The sequence below is a fragment of the Anas platyrhynchos genome, chromosome 9 (assembly GCF_047663525.1).
Source record: "Anas platyrhynchos isolate ZD024472 breed Pekin duck chromosome 9, IASCAAS_PekinDuck_T2T, whole genome shotgun sequence".
NCBI lineage: Eukaryota > Metazoa > Chordata > Aves > Anseriformes > Anatidae > Anas > Anas platyrhynchos.
This window is the reverse complement of record NC_092595.1, coordinates 28,313,679-28,337,570: the sequence shown is the minus strand read 5'-3', so window position 1 is coordinate 28,337,570 and position 23,892 is coordinate 28,313,679. Positions and strand designations below refer to the sequence as shown.

Genomic DNA, 23,892 nt, shown 5'->3' with positions numbered 1-23,892 from the left:
AGTTGCTAAACTGATGTGTGGTTTTCCCTTAACCCCCACAGCCCTGACTTTGCAGCTCCTGACGACACTGCCAACGTGTGCAGTGTCACCGTGTACCAACTAGGTGCCAGCTGCCATGGTTTATAGATTGTAAAATGAGTGATGTGGGACTCGTGAGCACTGAGAACAGGTTAGCAATTGCTTAAGAGATTTACTTGTGTCGCTCTGGGGCAGGGAGATGGGTGAAACATAGACCAAGAAGAACCAGCAAAAGTTGGGTGAAAAATGAAATGAAAAATGTTAAGGCCAGGCAGCTTGCTCACTGCAAGTGCTAATCTGAAAGCAGATGGAGTGCATCTTCATACACTCCATCCTGAGACACTCCACTCAACAGGCCAGACCAGCTGATGAAGTGCATTGCTGTCCTGAAGTTTCATGTGATGGGCTACTTTTAAGTCTCTTGTTTATGCTGTAGTACTTGAGGTCTATGGCAGGACCACAGCACACTCTTATTTGTCTACCCTTCTTTCTTGATCGTGTGTGGGAAAGAGAGAACGTGCAGAGGCCCTCAGCCACATGCTGCACCTGTCACTCTGTGCAGCTACATCCCTGAGCCAAAGTACCAAACTTCATGCTTGTGAAAGGACTTTACACAAACTACAGAAATCGAAAATGAAGCATCCAAACACTTACAGAAGGGTGGGCCCTCTCGATGCACCTCAACGTGGGATCCACAAGTCCTCACGTGGTTTCATCCAGCACACTTCTCTGTCCCTCCTCGCTAAACTTGCTCAGAGGCAGCTGTTACCAAGGTGTCACAGTGACATCATTCAATTCTGTTTCTGAAGTCATCACCGTAGGCCCCTGGCAGCGGCAACACAACACTCTCTCTTGCTAATGCGAATGTCTCAGAGACAAGTAGAGAAGTCCCACTCTCCCCAAGCTGACTTTAATTGGAGTAGTTCCAAAATTATTCTCTGCCCCCCTACATCTGGGGAAGGTGTGTGAGGAATCTTTTCCTTAAGAAAGGATTACAAGCCAAAAAAAGCTTGCTTCTGATACGTTCCCCTTCCTTTTAGAGCTGTTCACCTTTGATTTCCAAGGAAGAAAAAAGAAGGTGAAATCAACAATTCTCCTCCTCCGAGTTGGGAATATGAAATAAGCCCAATTATTTAGGAAGCCTGAAAAAGGAAACTATACATTTCCTTGTTAAACACCTTGTTGCTTCTGAAAACTTTTCCAGTACCTTGCAGCTGCAGTGCTTTTCGGTGGGTGGGCAGCCGAGCTCCATCACGGCCACTCTCTCCCTCCCCCTCCTCAAAGAGAAAGGGAGAGAAAATACGATGCAAAGGGTTCAGGGGTTGAGACAAGGACAGGGAGATCGCTCAACAAGGATCGTGATGGGCAAAGCAGACGCAGCATAGGGAGACAGTAAGATTTCCTGCCTAACTACTACTACTACCAGGCTAGACAAGTGAGAACCAAAGGAAAGAAACCAAAAACACCTTCCTTCCCCCCATCTGAGCTCTTCCAGCTCCTCCCCCCGTGCAGCGCAGGGGAACAGGGGGACTGGACTGGGGGTTGTGGTCAGTCTGTAGCACTTCATCTCCACCACTCCTTCTCGGTCCCTCTCTGCCCCTGCTCCACGTGGGCTCCTCTCCACGGGCTGCAGCTCCGGCCCGGGGCCTGCTCCTGCGGGGGCTCTCTATGGGCCGCAGCCTCCTCCAGGCCACAGCCACCTGCTCCACCGGGGGCTCCTCCACCCATGGGGGGGCTGCAGCGTGGAGATCTGCTCCATGGGGGACCCATGGGCTGCAGGGGGACAGCCTGCTCCACCAGGGGCCTCTCCCTGCACAGCCCGCAGGGGAACTGCTGCTGCCTGCCTGCAGCACCTCCTGCCCTCCTGCGGCGCTCACCTGGGGGGCTGCAGGGCTGCTTCTCTCACGCTTTCACAATCCTCTCTCCCAGCTGCTGTTGCACAGCAGTATTTTCCCCCCTTCCTTAAATCTGCTCCCCCGAAGCCCACCCAGCAGCACTCCCTGCCTCGGCTCTGGCCAGCAGCAGCTCCTTTTTGGAGCCATCTGGAGCTGGCTCTGCTCTGATGCTGACAAGATGGGGCTGCATTCATTTCCAAACTGGCTGTCAGAAAGGCCTTCACCTTTGCATTACATTGAGGCAGCGGTGATCTCAGCCTTATTGTAGTTCTCTGCGTAATGTAGCTCCCAAAAGAGATCCCAAGGTCCAGAACAGACATGGAAATAACTGGGGGGTTGTAAGGAAAACAATTGTATTCCATCCTACAGCAACACCAGAGCTGTCTGGAGAGTTTTGTTTCATTTGTTCTGTTCTGTTTTGTTTTCTCAGTAAGGTTTCTTAGAGAGAGAAGATTGAAGTGATCGTATTGCATGCCCATCCAGCCCTCCCCTTTGCTTGTCCAGAGCTTTTACCTTGTCTAGCACGATGCATGAACGTGGTCATAGGCACAGTTGTTTCAAAGACATTCTGCTGCTCGACCTGTTGTGAAAACAGAGAGCTAAGTATTTGGACGAGAACATGCTTCCACCTGCACTATGACTTCCACAACTAGATATGGAGCCATATCAGCCAGAAGGAAGTTTCCTTCACAGCTGCTGCTTCTTGCACTATCTGGACTCTTACTTTTACTCTTACTTGCCTTTCCTGCATTAGCACAAAAAAAAATAAGAAAAATAAAAAAATCTGGGAGATTACCTTTGCCATCTGATGTCTTCGTTTCCAGAAACTACACGGAATCACCTTTATGAGAACTGTCCCACACTGCGAGCATGGGTGTTGCAGTCAGGCCAGATATGTCCCTTCTACGTCAATAACCAAACCTGTCAAGTTAAGAACATGGAATTAATGAAAAGGAAATCCTTCTATTTTGATCTGAGTTCACTTTTTTTTTTTTTTTTTTTTTTTTTTTTTTTCTAGACCAAGAAGAACCAGCAAAAGTCGGGTGAAAAATGGAATGAAAAATGTTAAGGCCAGGCAGCTTGCTCACTGCAAGTGCTAATCTGAAAGCAGATAAGTAGATGGAGTGCATCTTCATACACTCCATCCTGAGACACTCCACTCAACAGGCCAGACCAGCTGATGAAGTGCATTGCTGTCCTGAAGTTTCATGTGATGGGCTACTTTTAAGTCTCTTGTTTATGCTGTAGTACTTGAGGTCTATGGCAGGACCACAGCACACTCTTATTTGTCTACCCTTCTTTCTTGATCGTGTGTGGGAAAGAGAGAACGTGCAGAGGCCCTCAGCCACATGTTGCACCTGTCACTCTGTGCAGCTACATCCCTGAGCCAAAGTACCAAACTTCATGCTTGTGAAAGGACTTTACACAAACTACAGAAATCGAAAATGAAGCATCCAAACACTTACAGAAGGGTGGGCCCTCTCGATGCACCTCAACGTGGGATCCACAAGTCCTCACGTGGTTTCATCCAGCACACTTCTCTGTCCCTCCTCGCTAAACTTGCTCAGAGGCAGCTGTTACCAAGGTGTCACAGTGACATCATTCAATTCTGTTTCTGAAGTCATCACCGTAGGCCCCTGGCAGCGGCAACACAACACTCTCTCTTGCTAATGCGAATGTCTCAGAGACAAGTAGAGAAGTCCCACTCTCCCCAAGCTGACTTTAATTGGAGTAGTTCCAAAATTATTCTCTGCCCCCCTACATCTGGGGAAGGTGTGTGAGGAATCTTTTCCTTAAGAAAGGATTACAAGCCAAAAAAAGCTTGCTTCTGATACGTTCCCCTTCCTTTTAGAGCTGTTCACCTTTGATTTCCAAGGAAGAAAAAAGAAGGTGAAATCAACAATTCTCCTCCTCCGAGTTGGGAATATGAAATAAGCCCAATTATTTAGGAAGCCTGAAAAAGGAAACTATAAATTTCCTTGTTAAACACCTTGTTGCTTCTGAAAACTTTTCCAGTACCTTGCAGCTGCAGTGCTTTTCGGTGGGTGGGCAGCCGAGCTCCATCACGGCCACTCTCTCCCTCCCCCTCCTCAAAGAGAAAGGGAGAGAAAATACGATGCAAAGGGTTCAGGGGTTGAGACAAGGACAGGGAGATCGCTCAACAAGGATCGTGATGGGCAAAGCAGACGCAGCATAGGGAGACAGTAAGATTTCCTGCCTAACTACTACTACTACCAGGCTAGACAAGTGAGAACCAAAGGAAAGAAACCAAAAACACCTTCCTTCCCCCCATCTGAGCTCTTCCAGCTCCTCCCCCCGTGCAGCGCAGGGGAACAGGGGGACTGGACTGGGGGTTGTGGTCAGTCTGTAGCACTTCATCTCCACCACTCCTTCTCGGTCCCTCTCTGCCCCTGCTCCACGTGGGCTCCTCTCCACGGGCTGCAGCTCCGGCCCGGGGCCTGCTCCTGCGGGGGCTCTCTATGGGCCGCAGCCTCCTCCAGGCCACAGCCACCTGCTCCACCGGGGGCTCCTCCACCCATGGGGGGGCTGCAGCGTGGAGATCTGCTCCATGGGGGACCCATGGGCTGCAGGGGGACAGCCTGCTCCACCAGGGGCCTCTCCCTGCACAGCCCGCAGGGGAACTGCTGCTGCCTGCCTGCAGCACCTCCTGCCCTCCTGCGGCGCTCACCTGGGGGGCTGCAGGGCTGCTTCTCTCACGCTTTCACAATCCTCTCTCCCAGCTGCTGTTGCACAGCAGTATTCTCCCCCCTTCCTTAAATCTGCTCCCCCAAAGCCCACCCAGCAGCACTCCCTGCCTCGGCTCTGGCCAGCAGCAGCTCCTTTTTGGAGCCATCTGGAGCTGGCTCTGCTCTGATGCTGACAAGATGGGGCTGCATTCATTTCCAAACTGGCTGTCAGAAAGGCCTTCACCTTTGCATTACATTGAGGCAGCGGTGATCTCAGCCTTATTGTAGTTCTCTGCGTAATGTAGCTCCCAAAAGAGATCCCAAGGTCCAGAACAGACATGGAAATAACTGGGGGGTTGTAAGGAAAACAATTGTATTCCATCCTACAGCAACACCAGAGCTGTCTGGAGAGTTTTGTTTCATTTGTTCTGTTCTGTTTTGTTTTCTCAGTAAGGTTTCTTAGAGAGAGAAGATTGAAGTGATCGTATTGCATGCCCATCCAGCCCTCCCCTTTGCTTGTCCAGAGCTTTTACCTTGTCTAGCACGATGCATGAACGTGGTCATAGGCACAGTTGTTTCAAAGACATTCTGCTGCTCGACCTGTTGTGAAAACAGAGAGCTAAGTATTTGGACGAGAACATGCTTCCACCTGCACTATGACCTCCACAACTAGATATGGAGCCATATCAGCCAGAAGGAAGTTTCCTTCACAGCTGCTGCTTCTTGCACTATCTGGACTCTTACTTTTACTCTTACTTGCCTTTCCTGCATTAGCACAAAAAAAAATAAGAAAAATAAAAAAATCTGGGAGATTACCTTTGCCATCTGATGTCTTCGTTTCCAGAAACTACACGGAATCACCTTTATGAGAACTGTCCCACACTGCGAGCATGGGTGTTGCAGTCAGGCCAGATATGTCCCTTCTACGTCAATAACCAAACCTGTCAAGTTAAGAACATGGAATTAATGAAAAGGAAATCCTTCTATTTTGATCTGAGTTCACTTTTTTTTTTTTTTTTTTTTTTTTTTTTTTCTAGACCAAGAAGAACCAGCAAAAGTCGGGTGAAAAATGGAATGAAAAATGTTAAGGCCAGGAAGCTTGCTCACTGCAAGTGCTAATCTGAAAGCAGATAAGTAGATGGAGTGCATCTTCATACACTCCATCCTGAGACACTCCACTCAACAGGCCAGACCAGCTGATGAAGTGCATTGCTGTCCTGAAGTTTCATGTGATGGGCTACTTTTAAGTCTCTTGTTTATGCTGTAGTACTTGAGGTCTATGGCAGGACCACAGCACACTCTTATTTGTCTACCCTTCTTTCTTGATCGTGTGTGGGAAAGAGAGAACGTGCAGAGGCCCTCAGCCACATGTTGCACCTGTCACTCTGTGCAGCTACATCCCTGAGCCAAAGTACCAAACTTCATGCTTGTGAAAGGACTTTACACAAACTACAGAAATCGAAAATGAAGCATCCAAACACTTACAGAAGGGTGGGCCCTCTCGATGCACCTCAACGTGGGATCCACAAGTCCTCACGTGGTTTCATCCAGCACACTTCTCTGTCCCTCCTCGCTAAACTTGCTCAGAGGCAGCTGTTACCAAGGTGTCACAGTGACATCATTCAATTCTGTTTCTGAAGTCATCACCGTAGGCCCCTGGCAGCGGCAACACAACACTCTCTCTTGCTAATGCGAATGTCTCAGAAACAAGTAGAGAAGTCCCACTCTCCCCAAGCTGACTTTAATTGGAGTAGTTCCAAAATTATTCTCTGCCCCCCTACATCTGGGGAAGGTGTGTGAGAAATCTTTTCCTTAAGAAAGGATTACAAGCCAAAAAAAGCTTGCTTCTGATACGTTCCCCTTCCTTTTAGAGTGTTCACCTTTGATTTCCAAGGAAGAAAAAAGAAGGTGAAATCAACAATTCTCCTCCTCCGAGTTGGGAATATGAAATAAGCCCAATTATTTAGGAAGCCTGAAAAAGGAAACTATAAATTTCCTTGTTAAACACCTTGTTGCTTCTGAAAACTTTTCCAGTACCTTGCAGCTGCAGTGCTTTTCGGTGGGTGGGCAGCCGAGCTCCATCACGGCCACTCTCTCCCTCCCCCTCCTCAAAGAGAAAGGGAGAGAAAATACGATGCAAAGGGTTCAGGGGTTGAGACAAGGACAGGGAGATCGCTCAACAAGGATCGTGATGGGCAAAGCAGACGCAGCATAGGGAGACAGTAAGATTTCCTGCCTAACTACTACTACTACCAGGCTAGACAAGTGAGAACCAAAGGAAAGAAACCAAAAACACCTTCCTTCCCCCCATCTGAGCTCTTCCAGCTCCTCCCCCCGTGCAGCGCAGGGGAACAGGGGGACTGGACTGGGGGTTGTGGTCAGTCTGTAGCACTTCATCTCCACCACTCCTTCTCGGTCCCTCTCTGCCCCTGCTCCACGTGGGCTCCTCTCCACGGGCTGCAGCTCCGGCCCGGGGCCTGCTCCTGCGGGGGCTCTCTATGGGCCGCAGCCTCCTCCAGGCCACAGCCACCTGCTCCACCGGGGGCTCCTCCACCCATGGGGGGGCTGCAGCGTGGAGATCTGCTCCATGGGGGACCCATGGGCTGCAGGGGGACAGCCTGCTCCACCAGGGGCCTCTCCCTGCACAGCCCGCAGGGGAACTGCTGCTGCCTGCCTGCAGCACCTCCTGCCCTCCTGCGGCGCTCACCTGGGGGGCTGCAGGGCTGCTTCTCTCACGCTTTCACAATCCTCTCTCCCAGCTGCTGTTGCACAGCAGTATTTTCCCCCCTTCCTTAAATCTGCTCCCCCGAAGCCCACCCAGCAGCACTCCCTGCCTCGGCTCTGGCCAGCAGCAGCTCCTTTTTGGAGCCATCTGGAGCTGGCTCTGCTCTGATGCTGACAAGATGGGGCTGCATTCATTTCCAAACTGGCTGTCAGAAAGGCCTTCACCTTTGCATTACATTGAGGCAGCGGTGATCTCAGCCTTATTGTAGTTCTCTGCGTAATGTAGCTCCCAAAAGAGATCCCAAGGTCCAGAACAGACATGGAAATAACTGGGGGGTTGTAAGGAAAACAATTGTATTCCATCCTACAGCAACACCAGAGCTGTCTGGAGAGTTTTGTTTCATTTGTTCTGTTCTGTTTTGTTTTCTCAGTAAGGTTTCTTAGAGAGAGAAGATTGAAGTGATCGTATTGCATGCCCATCCAGCCCTCCCCTTTGCTTGTCCAGAGCTTTTACCTTGTCTAGCACGATGCATGAACGTGGTCATAGGCACAGTTGTTTCAAAGACATTCTGCTGCTCGACCTGTTGTGAAAACAGAGAGCTAAGTATTTGGACGAGAACATGCTTCCACCTGCACTATGACCTCCACAACTAGATATGGAGCCATATCAGCCAGAAGGAAGTTTCCTTCACAGCTGCTGCTTCTTGCACTATCTGGACTCTTACTTTTACTCTTACTTGCCTTTCCTGCATTAGCACAAAAAAAAAATAAGAAAAATAAAAAAATCTGGGAGATTACCTTTGCCATCTGATGTCTTCGTTTCCAGAAACTACACGGAATCACCTTTATGAGAACTGTCCCACACTGCGAGCATGGGTGTTGCAGTCAGGCCAGATATGTCCCTTCTACGTCAATAACCAAACCTGTCAAGTTAAGAACATGGAATTAATGAAAAGGAAATCCTTCTATTTTGATCTGAGTTCACTTTTTTTTTTTTTTTTTTTTTTTTTTTTTTCTAGACCAAGAAGAACCAGCAAAAGTCGGGTGAAAAATGGAATGAAAAATGTTAAGGCCAGGCAGCTTGCTCACTGCAAGTGCTAATCTGAAAGCAGATAAGTAGATGGAGTGCATCTTCATACACTCCATCCTGAGACACTCCACTCAACAGGCCAGACCAGCTGATGAAGTGCATTGCTGTCCTGAAGTTTCATGTGATGGGCTACTTTTAAGTCTCTTGTTTATGCTGTAGTACTTGAGGTCTATGGCAGGACCACAGCACACTCTTATTTGTCTACCCTTCTTTCTTGATCGTGTGTGGGAAAGAGAGAACGTGCAGAGGCCCTCAGCCACATGTTGCACCTGTCACTCTGTGCAGCTACATCCCTGAGCCAAAGTACCAAACTTCATGCTTGTGAAAGGACTTTACACAAACTACAGAAATCGAAAATGAAGCATCCAAACACTTACAGAAGGGTGGGCCCTCTCGATGCACCTCAACGTGGGATCCACAAGTCCTCACGTGGTTTCATCCAGCACACTTCTCTGTCCCTCCTCGCTAAACTTGCTCAGAGGCAGCTGTTACCAAGGTGTCACAGTGACATCATTCAATTCTGTTTCTGAAGTCATCACCGTAGGCCCCTGGCAGCGGCAACACAACACTCTCTCTTGCTAATGCGAATGTCTCAGAGACAAGTAGAGAAGTCCCACTCTCCCCAAGCTGACTTTAATTGGAGTAGTTCCAAAATTATTCTCTGCCCCCCTACATCTGGGGAAGGTGTGTGAGGAATCTTTTCCTTAAGAAAGGATTACAAGCCAAAAAAAGCTTGCTTCTGATACGTTCCCCTTCCTTTTAGAGCTGTTCACCTTTGATTTCCAAGGAAGAAAAAAGAAGGTGAAATCAACAATTCTCCTCCTCCGAGTTGGGAATATGAAATAAGCCCAATTATTTAGGAAGCCTGAAAAAGGAAACTATAAATTTCCTTGTTAAACACCTTGTTGCTTCTGAAAACTTTTCCAGTACCTTGCAGCTGCAGTGCTTTTCGGTGGGTGGGCAGCCGAGCTCCATCACGGCCACTCTCTCCCTCCCCCTCCTCAAAGAGAAAGGGAGAGAAAATACGATGCAAAGGGTTCAGGGGTTGAGACAAGGACAGGGAGATCGCTCAACAAGGATCGTGATGGGCAAAGCAGACGCAGCATAGGGAGACAGTAAGATTTCCTGCCTAACTACTACTACTACCAGGCTAGACAAGTGAGAACCAAAGGAAAGAAACCAAAAACACCTTCCTTCCCCCCATCTGAGCTCTTCCAGCTCCTCCCCCCGTGCAGCGCAGGGGAACAGGGGGACTGGACTGGGGGTTGTGGTCAGTCTGTAGCACTTCATCTCCACCACTCCTTCTCGGTCCCTCTCTGCCCCTGCTCCACGTGGGCTCCTCTCCACGGGCTGCAGCTCCGGCCCGGGGCCTGCTCCTGCGGGGGCTCTCTATGGGCCGCAGCCTCCTCCAGGCCACAGCCACCTGCTCCACCGGGGGCTCCTCCACCCATGGGGGGGCTGCAGCGTGGAGATCTGCTCCATGGGGGACCCATGGGCTGCAGGGGGACAGCCTGCTCCACCAGGGGCCTCTCCCTGCACAGCCCGCAGGGGAACTGCTGCTGCCTGCCTGCAGCACCTCCTGCCCTCCTGCGGCGCTCACCTGGGGGGCTGCAGGGCTGCTTCTCTCACGCTTTCACAATCCTCTCTCCCAGCTGCTGTTGCACAGCAGTATTTTCCCCCCTTCCTTAAATCTGCTCCCCCGAAGCCCACCCAGCAGCACTCCCTGCCTCGGCTCTGGCCAGCAGCAGCTCCTTTTTGGAGCCATCTGGAGCTGGCTCTGCTCTGATGCTGACAAGATGGGGCTGCATTCATTTCCAAACTGGCTGTCAGAAAGGCCTTCACCTTTGCATTACATTGAGGCAGCGGTGATCTCAGCCTTATTGTAGTTCTCTGCGTAATGTAGCTCCCAAAAGAGATCCCAAGGTCCAGAACAGACATGGAAATAACTGGGGGGTTGTAAGGAAAACAATTGTATTCCATCCTACAGCAACACCAGAGCTGTCTGGAGAGTTTTGTTTCATTTGTTCTGTTCTGTTTTGTTTTCTCAGTAAGGTTTCTTAGAGAGAGAAGATTGAAGTGATCGTATTGCATGCCCATCCAGCCCTCCCCTTTGCTTGTCCAGAGCTTTTACCTTGTCTAGCACGATGCATGAACGTGGTCATAGGCACAGTTGTTTCAAAGACATTCTGCTGCTCGACCTGTTGTGAAAACAGAGAGCTAAGTATTTGGACGAGAACATGCTTCCACCTGCACTATGACCTCCACAACTAGATATGGAGCCATATCAGCCAGAAGGAAGTTTCCTTCACAGCTGCTGCTTCTTGCACTATCTGGACTCTTACTTTTACTCTTACTTGCCTTTCCTGCATTAGCACAAAAAAAAATAAGAAAAATAAAAAAATCTGGGAGATTACCTTTGCCATCTGATGTCTTCGTTTCCAGAAACTACACGGAATCACCTTTATGAGAACTGTCCCACACTGCGAGCATGGGTGTTGCAGTCAGGCCAGATATGTCCCTTCTACGTCAATAACCAAACCTGTCAAGTTAAGAACATGGAATTAATGAAAAGGAAATCCTTCTATTTTGATCTGAGTTCACTTTTTTTTTTTTTTTTTTTTTTTTTTTTTTTTTTTTCTAGACCAAGAAGAACCAGCAAAAGTCGGGTGAAAAATGGAATGAAAAATGTTAAGGCCAGGCAGCTTGCTCACTGCAAGTGCTAATCTGAAAGCAGATAAGTAGATGGAGTGCATCTTCATACACTCCATCCTGAGACACTCCACTCAACAGGCCAGACCAGCTGATGAAGTGCATTGCTGTCCTGAAGTTTCATGTGATGGGCTACTTTTAAGTCTCTTGTTTATGCTGTAGTACTTGAGGTCTATGGCAGGACCACAGCACACTCTTATTTGTCTACCCTTCTTTCTTGATCGTGTGTGGGAAAGAGAGAACGTGCAGAGGCCCTCAGCCACATGTTGCACCTGTCACTCTGTGCAGCTACATCCCTGAGCCAAAGTACCAAACTTCATGCTTGTGAAAGGACTTTACACAAACTACAGAAATCGAAAATGAAGCATCCAAACACTTACAGAAGGGTGGGCCCTCTCGATGCACCTCAACGTGGGATCCACAAGTCCTCACGTGGTTTCATCCAGCACACTTCTCTGTCCCTCCTCGCTAAACTTGCTCAGAGGCAGCTGTTACCAAGGTGTCACAGTGACATCATTCAATTCTGTTTCTGAAGTCATCACCGTAGGCCCCTGGCAGCGGCAACACAACACTCTCTCTTGCTAATGCGAATGTCTCAGAGACAAGTAGAGAAGTCCCACTCTCCCCAAGCTGACTTTAATTGGAGTAGTTCCAAAATTATTCTCTGCCCCCCTACATCTGGGGAAGGTGTGTGAGGAATCTTTTCCTTAAGAAAGGATTACAAGCCAAAAAAAGCTTGCTTCTGATACGTTCCCCTTCCTTTTAGAGCTGTTCACCTTTGATTTCCAAGGAAGAAAAAAGAAGGTGAAATCAACAATTCTCCTCCTCCGAGTTGGGAATATGAAATAAGCCCAATTATTTAGGAAGCCTGAAAAAGGAAACTATACATTTCCTTGTTAAACACCTTGTTGCTTCTGAAAACTTTTCCAGTACCTTGCAGCTGCAGTGCTTTTCGGTGGGTGGGCAGCCGAGCTCCATCACGGCCACTCTCTCCCTCCCCCTCCTCAAAGAGAAAGGGAGAGAAAATACGATGCAAAGGGTTCAGGGGTTGAGACAAGGACAGGGAGATCGCTCAACAAGGATCGTGATGGGCAAAGCAGACGCAGCATAGGGAGACAGTAAGATTTCCTGCCTAACTACTACTACTACCAGGCTAGACAAGTGAGAACCAAAGGAAAGAAACCAAAAACACCTTCCTTCCCCCCATCTGAGCTCTTCCAGCTCCTCCCCCCGTGCAGCGCAGGGGAACAGGGGGACTGGACTGGGGGTTGTGGTCAGTCTGTAGCACTTCATCTCCACCACTCCTTCTCGGTCCCTCTCTGCCCCTGCTCCACGTGGGCTCCTCTCCACGGGCTGCAGCTCCGGCCCGGGGCCTGCTCCTGCGGGGGCTCTCTATGGGCCGCAGCCTCCTCCAGGCCACAGCCACCTGCTCCACCGGGGGCTCCTCCACCCATGGGGGGGCTGCAGCGTGGAGATCTGCTCCATGGGGGACCCATGGGCTGCAGGGGGACAGCCTGCTCCACCAGGGGCCTCTCCCTGCACAGCCCGCAGGGGAACTGCTGCTGCCTGCCTGCAGCACCTCCTGCCCTCCTGCGGCGCTCACCTGGGGGGCTGCAGGGCTGCTTCTCTCACGCTTTCACAATCCTCTCTCCCAGCTGCTGTTGCACAGCAGTATTTTCCCCCCTTCCTTAAATCTGCTCCCCCGAAGCCCACCCAGCAGCACTCCCTGCCTCGACTCTGGCCAGCAGCAGCTCCTTTTTGGAGCCATCTGGAGCTGGCTCTGCTCTGATGCTGACAAGATGGGGCTGCATTCATTTCCAAACTGGCTGTCAGAAAGGCCTTCACCTTTGCATTACATTGAGGCAGCGGTGATCTCAGCCTTATTGTAGTTCTCTGCGTAATGTAGCTCCCAAAAGAGATCCCAAGGTCCAGAACAGACATGGAAATAACTGGGGGGTTGTAAGGAAAACAATTGTATTCCATCCTACAGCAACACCAGAGCTGTCTGGAGAGTTTTGTTTCATTTGTTCTGTTCTGTTTTGTTTTCTCAGTAAGGTTTCTTAGAGAGAGAAGATTGAAGTGATCGTATTGCATGCCCATCCAGCCCTCCCCTTTGCTTGTCCAGAGCTTTTACCTTGTCTAGCACGATGCATGAACGTGGTCATAGGCACAGTTGTTTCAAAGACATTCTGCTGCTCGACCTGTTGTGAAAACAGAGAGCTAAGTATTTGGACGAGAACATGCTTCCACCTGCACTATGACCTCCACAACTAGATATGGAGCCATATCAGCCAGAAGGAAGTTTCCTTCACAGCTGCTGCTTCTTGCACTATCTGGACTCTTACTTTTACTCTTACTTGCCTTTCCTGCATTAGCACAAAAAAAAATAAGAAAAATAAAAAAATCTGGGAGATTACCTTTGCCATCTGATGTCTTCGTTTCCAGAAACTACACGGAATCACCTTTATGAGAACTGTCCCACACTGCGAGCATGGGTGTTGCAGTCAGGCCAGATATGTCCCTTCTACGTCAATAACCAAACCTGTCAAGTTAAGAACATGGAATTAATGAAAAGGAAATCCTTCTATTTTGATCTGAGTTCACTTTTTTTTTTTTTTTTTTTTTTTTTTTTCTAGACCAAGAAGAACCAGCAAAAGTCGGGTGAAAAATGGAATGAAAAATGTTAAGGCCAGGCAGCTTGCTCACTGCAAGTGCTAATCTGAAAGCAGATAAGTAGATGGAGTGCATCTTCATACACTCCATCCTGAGACACTCCACTCAACAGGCCAGACCAGCTGATGAAGTGCATTGCTGTCCTGAAGTTTCATGTGATGGGCTACTTTTAAGTCTCTTGTTTATGCTGTAGTACTTGAGGTCTATGGCAGGACCACAGCACACTCTTATTTGTCTACCCTTCTTTCTTGATCGTGTGTGGGAAAGAGAGAACGTGCAGAGGCCCTCAGCCACATGTTGCACCTGTCACTCTGTGCAGCTACATCCCTGAGCCAAAGTACCAAACTTCATGCTTGTGAAAGGACTTTACACAAACTACAGAAATCGAAAATGAAGCATCCAAACACTTACAGAAGGGTGGGCCCTCTCGATGCACCTCAACGTGGGATCCACAAGTCCTCACGTGGTTTCATCCAGCACACTTCTCTGTCCCTCCTCGCTAAACTTGCTCAGAGGCAGCTGTTACCAAGGTGTCACAGTGACATCATTCAATTCTGTTTCTGAAGTCATCACCGTAGGCCCCTGGCAGCGGCAACACAACACTCTCTCTTGCTAATGCGAATGTCTCAGAGACAAGTAGAGAAGTCCCACTCTCCCCAAGCTGACTTTAATTGGAGTAGTTCCAAAATTATTCTCTGCCCCCCTACATCTGGGGAAGGTGTGTGAGGAATCTTTTCCTTAAGAAAGGATTACAAGCCAAAAAAAGCTTGCTTCTGATACGTTCCCCTTCCTTTTAGAGCTGTTCACCTTTGATTTCCAAGGAAGAAAAAAGAAGGTGAAATCAACAATTCTCCTCCTCCGAGTTGGGAATATGAAATAAGCCCAATTATTTAGGAAGCCTGAAAAAGGAAACTATAAATTTCCTTGTTAAACACCTTGTTGCTTCTGAAAACTTTTCCAGTACCTTGCAGCTGCAGTGCTTTTCGGTGGGTGGGCAGCCGAGCTCCATCACGGCCACTCTCTCCCTCCCCCTCCTCAAAGAGAAAGGGAGAGAAAATACGATGCAAAGGGTTCAGGGGTTGAGACAAGGACAGGGAGATCGCTCAACAAGGATCGTGATGGGCAAAGCAGACGCAGCATAGGGAGACAGTAAGATTTCCTGCCTAACTACTACTACTACCAGGCTAGACAAGTGAGAACCAAAGGAAAGAAACCAAAAACACCTTCCTTCCCCCCATCTGAGCTCTTCCAGCTCCTCCCCCCGTGCAGCGCAGGGGAACAGGGGGACTGGACTGGGGGTTGTGGTCAGTCTGTAGCACTTCATCTCCACCACTCCTTCTCGGTCCCTCTCTGCCCCTGCTCCACGTGGGCTCCTCTCCACGGGCTGCAGCTCCGGCCCGGGGCCTGCTCCTGCGGGGGCTCTCTATGGGCCGCAGCCTCCTCCAGGCCACAGCCACCTGCTCCACCGGGGGCTCCTCCACCCATGGGGGGGCTGCAGCGTGGAGATCTGCTCCATGGGGGACCCATGGGCTGCAGGGGGACAGCCTGCTCCACCAGGGGCCTCTCCCTGCACAGCCCGCAGGGGAACTGCTGCTGCCTGCCTGCAGCACCTCCTGCCCTCCTGCGGCGCTCACCTGGGGGGCTGCAGGGCTGCTTCTCTCACGCTTTCACAATCCTCTCTCCCAGCTGCTGTTGCACAGCAGTATTTTCCCCCCTTCCTTAAATCTGCTCCCCCGAAGCCCACCCAGCAGCACTCCCTGCCTCGGCTCTGGCCAGCAGCAGCTCCTTTTTGGAGCCATCTGGAGCTGGCTCTGCTCTGATGCTGACAAGATGGGGCTGCATTCATTTCCAAACTGGCTGTCAGAAAGGCCTTCACCTTTGCATTACATTGAGGCAGCGGTGATCTCAGCCTTATTGTAGTTCTCTGCGTAATGTAGCTCCCAAAAGAGATCCCAAGGTCCAGAACAGACATGGAAATAACTGGGGGGTTGTAAGGAAAACAATTGTATTCCATCCTACAGCAACACCAGAGCTGTCTGGAGAGTTTTGTTTCATTTGTTCTGTTCTGTTTTGTTTTCTCAGTAAGGTTTCTTAGAGAGAGAAGATTGAAGTGATCGTATTGCATGCCCATCCAGCCCTCCCCTTTGCTTGTCCAGAGCTTTTACCTTGTCTAGCACGATGCATGAACGTGGTCATAGGCACAGTTGTTTCAAAGACATTCTGCTGCTCGACCTGTTGTGAAAACAGAGAGCTAAGTATTTGGACGAGAACATGCTTCCACCTGCACTATGACCTCCACAACTAGATATGGAGCCATATCAGCCAGAAGGAAGTTTCCTTCACAGCTGCTGCTTCTTGCACTATCTGGACTCTTACTTTTACTCTTACTTGCCTTTCCTGCATTAGCACAAAAAAAAATAAGAAAAATAAAAAAATCTGGGAGATTACCTTTGCCATCTGATGTCTTCGTTTCCAGAAACTACACGGAATCACCTTTATGAGAACTGTCCCACACTGCGAGCATGGGTGTTGCAGTCAGGCCAGATATGTCCCTTCTACGTCAATAACCAAACCTGTCAAGTTAAGAACATGGAATTAATGAAAAGGAAATCCTTCTATTTTGATCTGAGTTCACTTTTTTTTTTTTTTTTTTTTTTTTTTTTTTTCCTAGACCAAGAAGAACCAGCAAAAGTCGGGTGAAAAATGGAATGAAAAATGTTAAGGCCAGGCAGCTTGCTCACTGCAAGTGCTAATCTGAAAGCAGATAAGTAGATGGAGTGCATCTTCATACACTCCATCCTGAGACACTCCACTCAACAGGCCAGACCAGCTGATGAAGTGCATTGCTGTCCTGAAGTTTCATGTGATGGGCTACTTTTAAGTCTCTTGTTTATGCTGTAGTACTTGAGGTCTATGGCAGGACCACAGCACACTCTTATTTGTCTACCCTTCTTTCTTGATCGTGTGTGGGAAAGAGAGAACGTGCAGAGGCCCTCAGCCACATGTTGCACCTGTCACTCTGTGCAGCTACATCCCTGAGCCAAAGTACCAAACTTCATGCTTGTGAAAGGACTTTACACAAACTACAGAAATCGAAAATGAAGCATCCAAACACTTACAGAAGGGTGGGCCCTCTCGATGCACCTCAACGTGGGATCCACAAGTCCTCACGTGGTTTCATCCAGCACACTTCTCTGTCCCTCCTCGCTAAACTTGCTCAGAGGCAGCTGTTACCAAGGTGTCACAGTGACATCATTCAATTCTGTTTCTGAAGTCATCACCGTAGGCCCCTGGCAGCGGCAACACAACACTCTCTCTTGCTAATGCGAATGTCTCAGAAACAAGTAGAGAAGTCCCACTCTCCCCAAGCTGACTTTAATTGGAGTAGTTCCAAAATTATTCTCTGCCCCCCTACATCTGGGGAAGGTGTGTGAGAAATCTTTTCCTTAAGAAAGGATTACAAGCCAAAAAAAGCTTGCTTCTGATACGTTCCCCTTCCTTTTAGAGTGTTCACCTTTGATTTCCAAGGAAGAAAAAAGAAGGTGAAATCAACAATTCTCCTCCTCCGAGTTGGGAATATGAAATAAGCCCAATTATTTAGGAAGCCTGAAAAAGGAAACTATAAATTTCCTTGTTAAACACCTTGTTGCTTCTGAAAACTTTTCCAGTACCTTGCAGCTGCAGTGCTTTTCGGTGGGTGGGCAGCCGAGCTCCATCACGGCCACTCTCTCCCTCCCCCTCCTCAAAGAGAAAGGGAGAGAAAATACGATGCAAAGGGTTCAGGGGTTGAGACAAGGACAGGGAGATCGCTCAACAAGGATCGTGATGGGCAAAGCAGACGCAGCATAGGGAGACAGTAAGATTTCCTGCCTAACTACTACTACTACCAGGCTAGACAAGTGAGAACCAAAGGAAAGAAACCAAAAACACCTTCCTTCCCCCCATCTGAGCTCTTCCAGCTCCTCCCCCCGTGCAGCGCAGGGGAACAGGGGGACTGGACTGGGGGTTGTGGTCAGTCTGTAGCACTTCATCTCCACCACTCCTTCTCGGTCCCTCTCTGCCCCTGCTCCACGTGGGCTCCTCTCCACGGGCTGCAGCTCCGGCCCGGGGCCTGCTCCTGCGGGGGCTCTCTATGGGCCGCAGCCTCCTCCAGGCCACAGCCACCTGCTCCACCGGGGGCTCCTCCACCCATGGGGGGGCTGCAGCGTGGAGATCTGCTCCATGGGGGACCCATGGGCTGCAGGGGGACAGCCTGCTCCACCAGGGGCCTCTCCCTGCACAGCCCGCAGGGGAACTGCTGCTGCCTGCCTGCAGCACCTCCTGCCCTCCTGCGGCGCTCACCTGGGGGGCTGCAGGGCTGCTTCTCTCACGCTTTCACAATCCTCTCTCCCAGCTGCTGTTGCACAGCAGTATTTTCCCCCCTTCCTTAAATCTGCTCCCCCGAAGCCCACCCAGCAGCACTCCCTGCCTCGGCTCTGGCCAGCAGCAGCTCCTTTTTGGAGCCATCTGGAGCTGGCTCTGCTCTGATGCTGACAAGATGGGGCTGCATTCATTTCCAAACTGGCTGTCAGAAAGGCCTTCACCTTTGCATTACATTGAGGCAGCGGTGATCTCAGCCTTATTGTAGTTCTCTGCGTAATGTAGCTCCCAAAAGAGATCCCAAGGTCCAGAACAGACATGGAAATAACTGGGGGGTTGTAAGGAAAACAATTGTATTCCATCCTACAGCAACACCAGAGCTGTCTGGAGAGTTTTGTTTCATTTGTTCTGTTCTGTTTTGTTTTCTCAGTAAGGTTTCTTAGAGAGAGAAGATTGAAGTGATCGTATTGCATGCCCATCCAGCCCTCCCCTTTGCTTGTCCAGAGCTTTTACCTTGTCTAGCACGATGCATGAACTTGGTCATAGGCACAGTTGTTTCAAAGACATTCTGCTGCTCGACCTGTTGTGAAAACAGAGAGCTAAGTATTTGGACGAGAACATGCTTCCACCTGCACTATGACCTCCACAACTAGATATGGAGCCATATCAGCCAGAAGGAAGTTTCCTTCACAGCTGCTGCTTCTTGCACTATCTGGACTCTTACTTTTACTCTTACTTGCCTTTCCTGCATTAGCACAAAAAAAAATAAGAAAAATAAAAAAATCTGGGAGATTACCTTTGCCATCTGATGTCTTCGTTTCCAGAAACTACACGGAATCACCTTTATGAGAACTGTCCCACACTGCGAGCATGGGTGTTGCAGTCAGGCCAGACATGTCCCTTCTACGTCAATAACCAAACCTGTCAAGTTAAGAACATGGAATTAATGAAAAGGAAATCCTTCTATTTTGATCTGAGTTCACTTTTTTTTTTTTTTTTTTTTTTTTTTTTTCTAGACCAAGAAGAACCAGCAAAAGTCGGGTGAAAAATGGAATGAAAAATGTTAAGGCCAGGAAGCTTGCTCACTGCAAGTGCTAATCTGAAAGCAGATAAGTAGATGGAGTGCATCTTCATACACTCCATCCTGAGACACTCCACTCAACAGGCCAGACCAGCTGATGAAGTGCATTGCTGTCCTGAAGTTTCATGTGATGGGCTACTTTTAAGTCTCTTGTTTATGCTGTAGTACTTGAGGTCTATGGCAGGACCACAGCACACTCTTATTTGTCTACCCTTCTTTCTTGATCGTGTGTGGGAAAGAGAGAACGTGCAGAGGCCCTCAGCCACATGTTGCACCTGTCACTCTGTGCAGCTACATCCCTGAGCCAAAGTACCAAACTTCATGCTTGTGAAAGGACTTTACACAAACTACAGAAATCGAAAATGAAGCATCCAAACACTTACAGAAGGGTGGGCCCTCTCGATGCACCTCAACGTGGGATCCACAAGTCCTCACGTGGTTTCATCCAGCACACTTCTCTGTCCCTCCTCGCTAAACTTGCTCAGAGGCAGCTGTTACCAAGGTGTCACAGTGACATCATTCAATTCTGTTTCTGAAGTCATCACCGTAGGCCCCTGGCAGCGGCAACACAACACTCTCTCTTGCTAATGCGAATGTCTCAGAAACAAGTAGAGAAGTCCCACTCTCCCCAAGCTGACTTTAATTGGAGTAGTTCCAAAATTATTCTCTGCCCCCCTACATCTGGGGAAGGTGTGTGAGAAATCTTTTCCTTAAGAAAGGATTACAAGCCAAAAAAAGCTTGCTTCTGATACGTTCCCCTTCCTTTTAGAGTGTTCACCTTTGATTTCCAAGGAAGAAAAAAGAAGGTGAAATCAACAATTCTCCTCCTCCGAGTTGGGAATATGAAATAAGCCCAATTATTTAGGAAGCCTGAAAAAGGAAACTATAAATTTCCTTGTTAAACACCTTGTTGCTTCTGAAAACTTTTCCAGTACCTTGCAGCTGCAGTGCTTTTCGGTGGGTGGGCAGCCGAGCTCCATCACGGCCACTCTCTCCCTCCCCCTCCTCAAAGAGAAAGGGAGAGAAAATACGATGCAAAGGGTTCAGGGGTTGAGACAAGGACAGGGAGATCGCTCAACAAGGATCGTGATGGGCAAAGCAGACGCAGCATAGGGAGACAGTAAGATTTCCTGCCTAACTACTACTACTACCAGGCTAGACAAGTGAGAACCAAAGGAAAGAAACCAAAACCACCTTCCTTCCCCCCATCTGAGCTCTTCCAGCTCCTCCCCCCGTGCAGCGCAGGGGAACAGGGGGACTGGACTGGGGGTTGTGCTCAGTCTGTAGCACTTCATCTCCACCACTCCTTCTCGGTCCCTCTCTGCCCCTGCTCCACGTGGGCTCCTCTCCACGGGCTGCAGCTCCGGCCCGGGGCCTGCTCCTGCGGGGGCTCTCTATGGGCCGCAGCCTCCTCCAGGCCACAGCCACCTGCTCCACCGGGGGCTCCTCCACCCATGGGGGGGCTGCAGCGTGGAGATCTGCTCCATGGGGGACCCATGGGCTGCAGGGGGACAGCCTGCTCCACCAGGGGCCTCTCCCTGCACAGCCCGCAGGGGAACTGCTGCTGCCTGCCTGCAGCACCTCCTGCCCTCCTGCGGCGCTCACCTGGGGGGCTGCAGGGCTGCTTCTCTCACGCTTTCACAATCCTCTCTCCCAGCTGCTGTTGCACAGCAGTATTTTCCCCCCTTCCTTAAATCTGCTCCCCCGAAGCCCACCCAGCAGCACTCCCTGCCTCGGCTCTGGCCAGCAGCAGCTCCTTTTTGGAGCCATCTGGAGCTGGCTCTGCTCTGATGCTGACAAGATGGGGCTGCATTCATTTCCAAACTGGCTGTCAGAAAGGCCTTCACCTTTGCATTACATTGAGGCAGCGGTGATCTCAGCCTTATTGTAGTTCTCTGCGTAATGTAGCTCCCAAAAGAGATCCCAAGGTCCAGAACAGACATGGAAATAACTGGGGGGTTGTAAGGAAAACAATTGTATTCCATCCTACAACAACACCAGAGCTGTCTGGAGAGTTTTGTTTCATTTGTTCTGTTCTGTTTTGTTTTCTCAGTAAGGTTTCTTAGAGAGAGAAGATTGAAGTGATCGTATTGCATGCCCATCCAGCCCTCCCCTTTGCTTGTCCAGAGCTTTTACCTTGTCTAGCACGATGCATGAACGTGGTCATAGGCACAGTTGTTTCAAAGACATTCTGCTGCTCGACCTGTTGTGAAAACAGAGAGCTAAGTATTTGGACGAGAACATGCTTCCACCTGCACTATGACCTCCACAACTAGATATGGAGCCATATCAGCCAGAAGGAAGTTTCCTTCACAGCTGCTGCTTCTTGCACTATCTGGACTCTTACTTTTACTCTTACTTGCCTTTCCTGCATTAGCACAAAAAAAAATAAGAAAAATAAAAAAATCTGGGAGATTACCTTTGCCATCTGATGTCTTCGTTTCCAGAAACTACACGGAATCACCTTTATGAGAACTGTCCCACACTGCGAGCATGGGTGTTGCAGTCAGGCCAGATATGTCCCTTCTACGTCAATAACCAAACCTGTCAAGTTAAGAACATGGAATTAATGAAAAGGAAATCCTTCTATTTTGATCTGAGTTCACTTTTTTTTTTTTTTTTTTTTTTTTTTTTTTTTTTTTCTAGACCAAGAAGAACCAGCAAAAGTCGGGTGAAAAATGGAATGAAAAATGTTAAGGCCAGGCAGCTTGCTCACTGCAAGTGCTAATCTGAAAGCAGATAAGTAGATGGAGTGCATCTTCATACACTCCATCCTGAGACACTCCACTCAACAGGCCAGACCAGCTGATGAAGTGCATTGCTGTCCTGAAGTTTCATGTGATGGGCTACTTTTAAGTCTCTTGTTTATGCTGTAGTACTTGAGGTCTATGGCAGGACCACAGCACACTCTTATTTGTCTACCCTTCTTTCTTGATCGTGTGTGGGAAAGAGAGAACGTGCAGAGGCCCTCAGCCACATGTTGCACCTGTCACTCTGTGCAGCTACATCCCTGAGCCAAAGTACCAAACTTCATGCTTGTGAAAGGACTTTACACAAACTACAGAAATCGAAAATGAAGCATCCAAACACTTACAGAAGGGTGGGCCCTCTCGATGCACCTCAACGTGGGATCCACAAGTCCTCACGTGGTTTCATCCAGCACACTTCTCTGTCCCTCCTCGCTAAACTTGCTCAGAGGCAGCTGTTACCAAGGTGTCACAGTGACATCATTCAATTCTGTTTCTGAAGTCATCACCGTAGGCCCCTGGCAGCGGCAACACAACACTCTCTCTTGCTAATGCGAATGTCTCAGAGACAAGTAGAGAAGTCCCACTCTCCCCAAGCTGACTTTAATTGGAGTAGTTCCAAAATTATTCTCTGCCCCCCTACATCTGGGGAAGGTGTGTGAGGAATCTTTTCCTTAAGAAAGGATTACAAGCCAAAAAAAGCTTGCTTCTGATACGTTCCCCTTCCTTTTAGAGCTGTTCACCTTTGATTTCCAAGGAAGAAAAAAGAAGGTGAAATCAACAATTCTCCTCCTCCGAGTTGGGAATATGAAATAAGCCCAATTATTTAGGAAGCCTGAAAAAGGAAACTATACATTTCCTTGTTAAACACCTTGTTGCTTCTGAAAACTTTTCCAGTACCTTGCAGCTGCAGTGCTTTTCGGTGGGTGGGCAGCCGAGCTCCATCACGGCCACTCTCTCCCTCCCCCTCCTCAAAGAGAAAGGGAGAGAAAATACGATGCAAAGGGTTCAGGGGTTGAGACAAGGACAGGGAGATCGCTCAACAAGGATCGTGATGGGCAAAGCAGACGCAGCATAGGGAGACAGTAAGATTTCCTGCCTAACTACTACTACTACCAGGCTAGACAAGTGAGAACCAAAGGAAAGAAACCAAAAACACCTTCCTTCCCCCCATCTGAGCTCTTCCAGCTCCTCCCCCCGTGCAGCGCAGGGGAACAGGGGGACTGGACTGGGGGTTGTGCTCAGTCTGTAGCACTTCATCTCCACCACTCCTTCTCGGTCCCTCTCTGCCCCTGCTCCACGTGGGCTCCTCTCCACGGGCTGCAGCTCCGGCCCGGGGCCTGCTCCTGCGGGGGCTCTCTATGGGCCGCAGCCTCCTCCAGGCCACAGCCACCTGCTCCACCGGGGGCTCCTCCACCCATGGGGGGGCTGCAGCGTGGAGATCTGCTCCATGGGGGACCCATGGGCTGCAGGGGGACAGCCTGCTCCACCAGGGGCCTCTCCCTGCACAGCCCGCAGGGGAACTGCTGCTGCCTGCCTGCAGCACCTCCTGCCCTCCTGCGGCGCTCACCTGGGGGGCTGCAGGGCTGCTTCTCTCACGCTTTCACAATCCTCTCTCCCAGCTGCTGTTGCACAGCAGTATTTTCCCCCCTTCCTTAAATCTGCTCCCCCGAAGCCCACCCAGCAGCACTCCCTGCCTCGGCTCTGGCCAGCAGCAGCTCCTTTTTGGAGCCATCTGGAGCTGGCTCTGCTCTGATGCTGACAAGATGGGGCTGCATTCATTTCCAAACTGGCTGTCAGAAAGGCCTTCACCTTTGCATTACATTGAGGCAGCGGTGATCTCAGCCTTATTGTAGTTCTCTGCGTAATGTAGCTCCCAAAAGAGATCCCAAGGTCCAGAACAGACATG

General features: G+C 49.5%; 7 long non-coding RNA genes across 7 annotated transcripts; all 7 read right to left on the bottom strand.

The window, feature by feature from the left end:
• Window positions 1-2,425: 2,425 nt before the first annotated feature.
• LOC140003239 (uncharacterized) lies at window positions 2,426-3,495 on the bottom strand. The gene is made up of 3 exons (XR_011811547.1): window positions 3,380-3,495; window positions 2,710-2,834; window positions 2,426-2,493 (listed from the first exon to the last, which is right to left on the bottom strand). It is a non-coding gene; the product is annotated as an uncharacterized lncRNA (long non-coding RNA).
• A 1,636-nt stretch (window positions 3,496-5,131) lies between these two features.
• LOC140003179 (uncharacterized) lies at window positions 5,132-6,179 on the bottom strand. The gene is made up of 3 exons (XR_011811306.1): window positions 6,086-6,179; window positions 5,417-5,541; window positions 5,132-5,200 (listed from the first exon to the last, which is right to left on the bottom strand). It is a non-coding gene; the product is annotated as an uncharacterized lncRNA (long non-coding RNA).
• A 1,657-nt stretch (window positions 6,180-7,836) lies between these two features.
• Window positions 7,837-8,907, bottom strand: LOC140003237 (uncharacterized). The gene is made up of 3 exons (XR_011811545.1): window positions 8,792-8,907; window positions 8,123-8,247; window positions 7,837-7,905 (listed from the first exon to the last, which is right to left on the bottom strand). It is a non-coding gene; the product is annotated as an uncharacterized lncRNA (long non-coding RNA).
• A 1,636-nt stretch (window positions 8,908-10,543) lies between these two features.
• On the bottom strand, window positions 10,544-11,619 carry LOC140003240 (uncharacterized). Its single transcript, XR_011811548.1, has 3 exons — window positions 11,504-11,619; window positions 10,829-10,953; window positions 10,544-10,612 (listed from the first exon to the last, which is right to left on the bottom strand). It is a non-coding gene; the product is annotated as an uncharacterized lncRNA (long non-coding RNA).
• Window positions 11,620-13,255: 1,636 nt separating this feature from the next.
• Window positions 13,256-14,323, bottom strand: LOC140003238 (uncharacterized). The gene is made up of 3 exons (XR_011811546.1): window positions 14,208-14,323; window positions 13,541-13,665; window positions 13,256-13,324 (listed from the first exon to the last, which is right to left on the bottom strand). It is a non-coding gene; the product is annotated as an uncharacterized lncRNA (long non-coding RNA).
• Window positions 14,324-15,959: 1,636 nt separating this feature from the next.
• LOC140003178 (uncharacterized) lies at window positions 15,960-17,009 on the bottom strand. Its single transcript, XR_011811305.1, has 3 exons — window positions 16,916-17,009; window positions 16,245-16,369; window positions 15,960-16,028 (listed from the first exon to the last, which is right to left on the bottom strand). It is a non-coding gene; the product is annotated as an uncharacterized lncRNA (long non-coding RNA).
• A 4,361-nt stretch (window positions 17,010-21,370) lies between these two features.
• On the bottom strand, window positions 21,371-22,446 carry LOC140003244 (uncharacterized). Its single transcript, XR_011811557.1, has 3 exons — window positions 22,331-22,446; window positions 21,656-21,780; window positions 21,371-21,439 (listed from the first exon to the last, which is right to left on the bottom strand). It is a non-coding gene; the product is annotated as an uncharacterized lncRNA (long non-coding RNA).
• Between the last annotated feature and the right edge of the window lie 1,446 nt (window positions 22,447-23,892).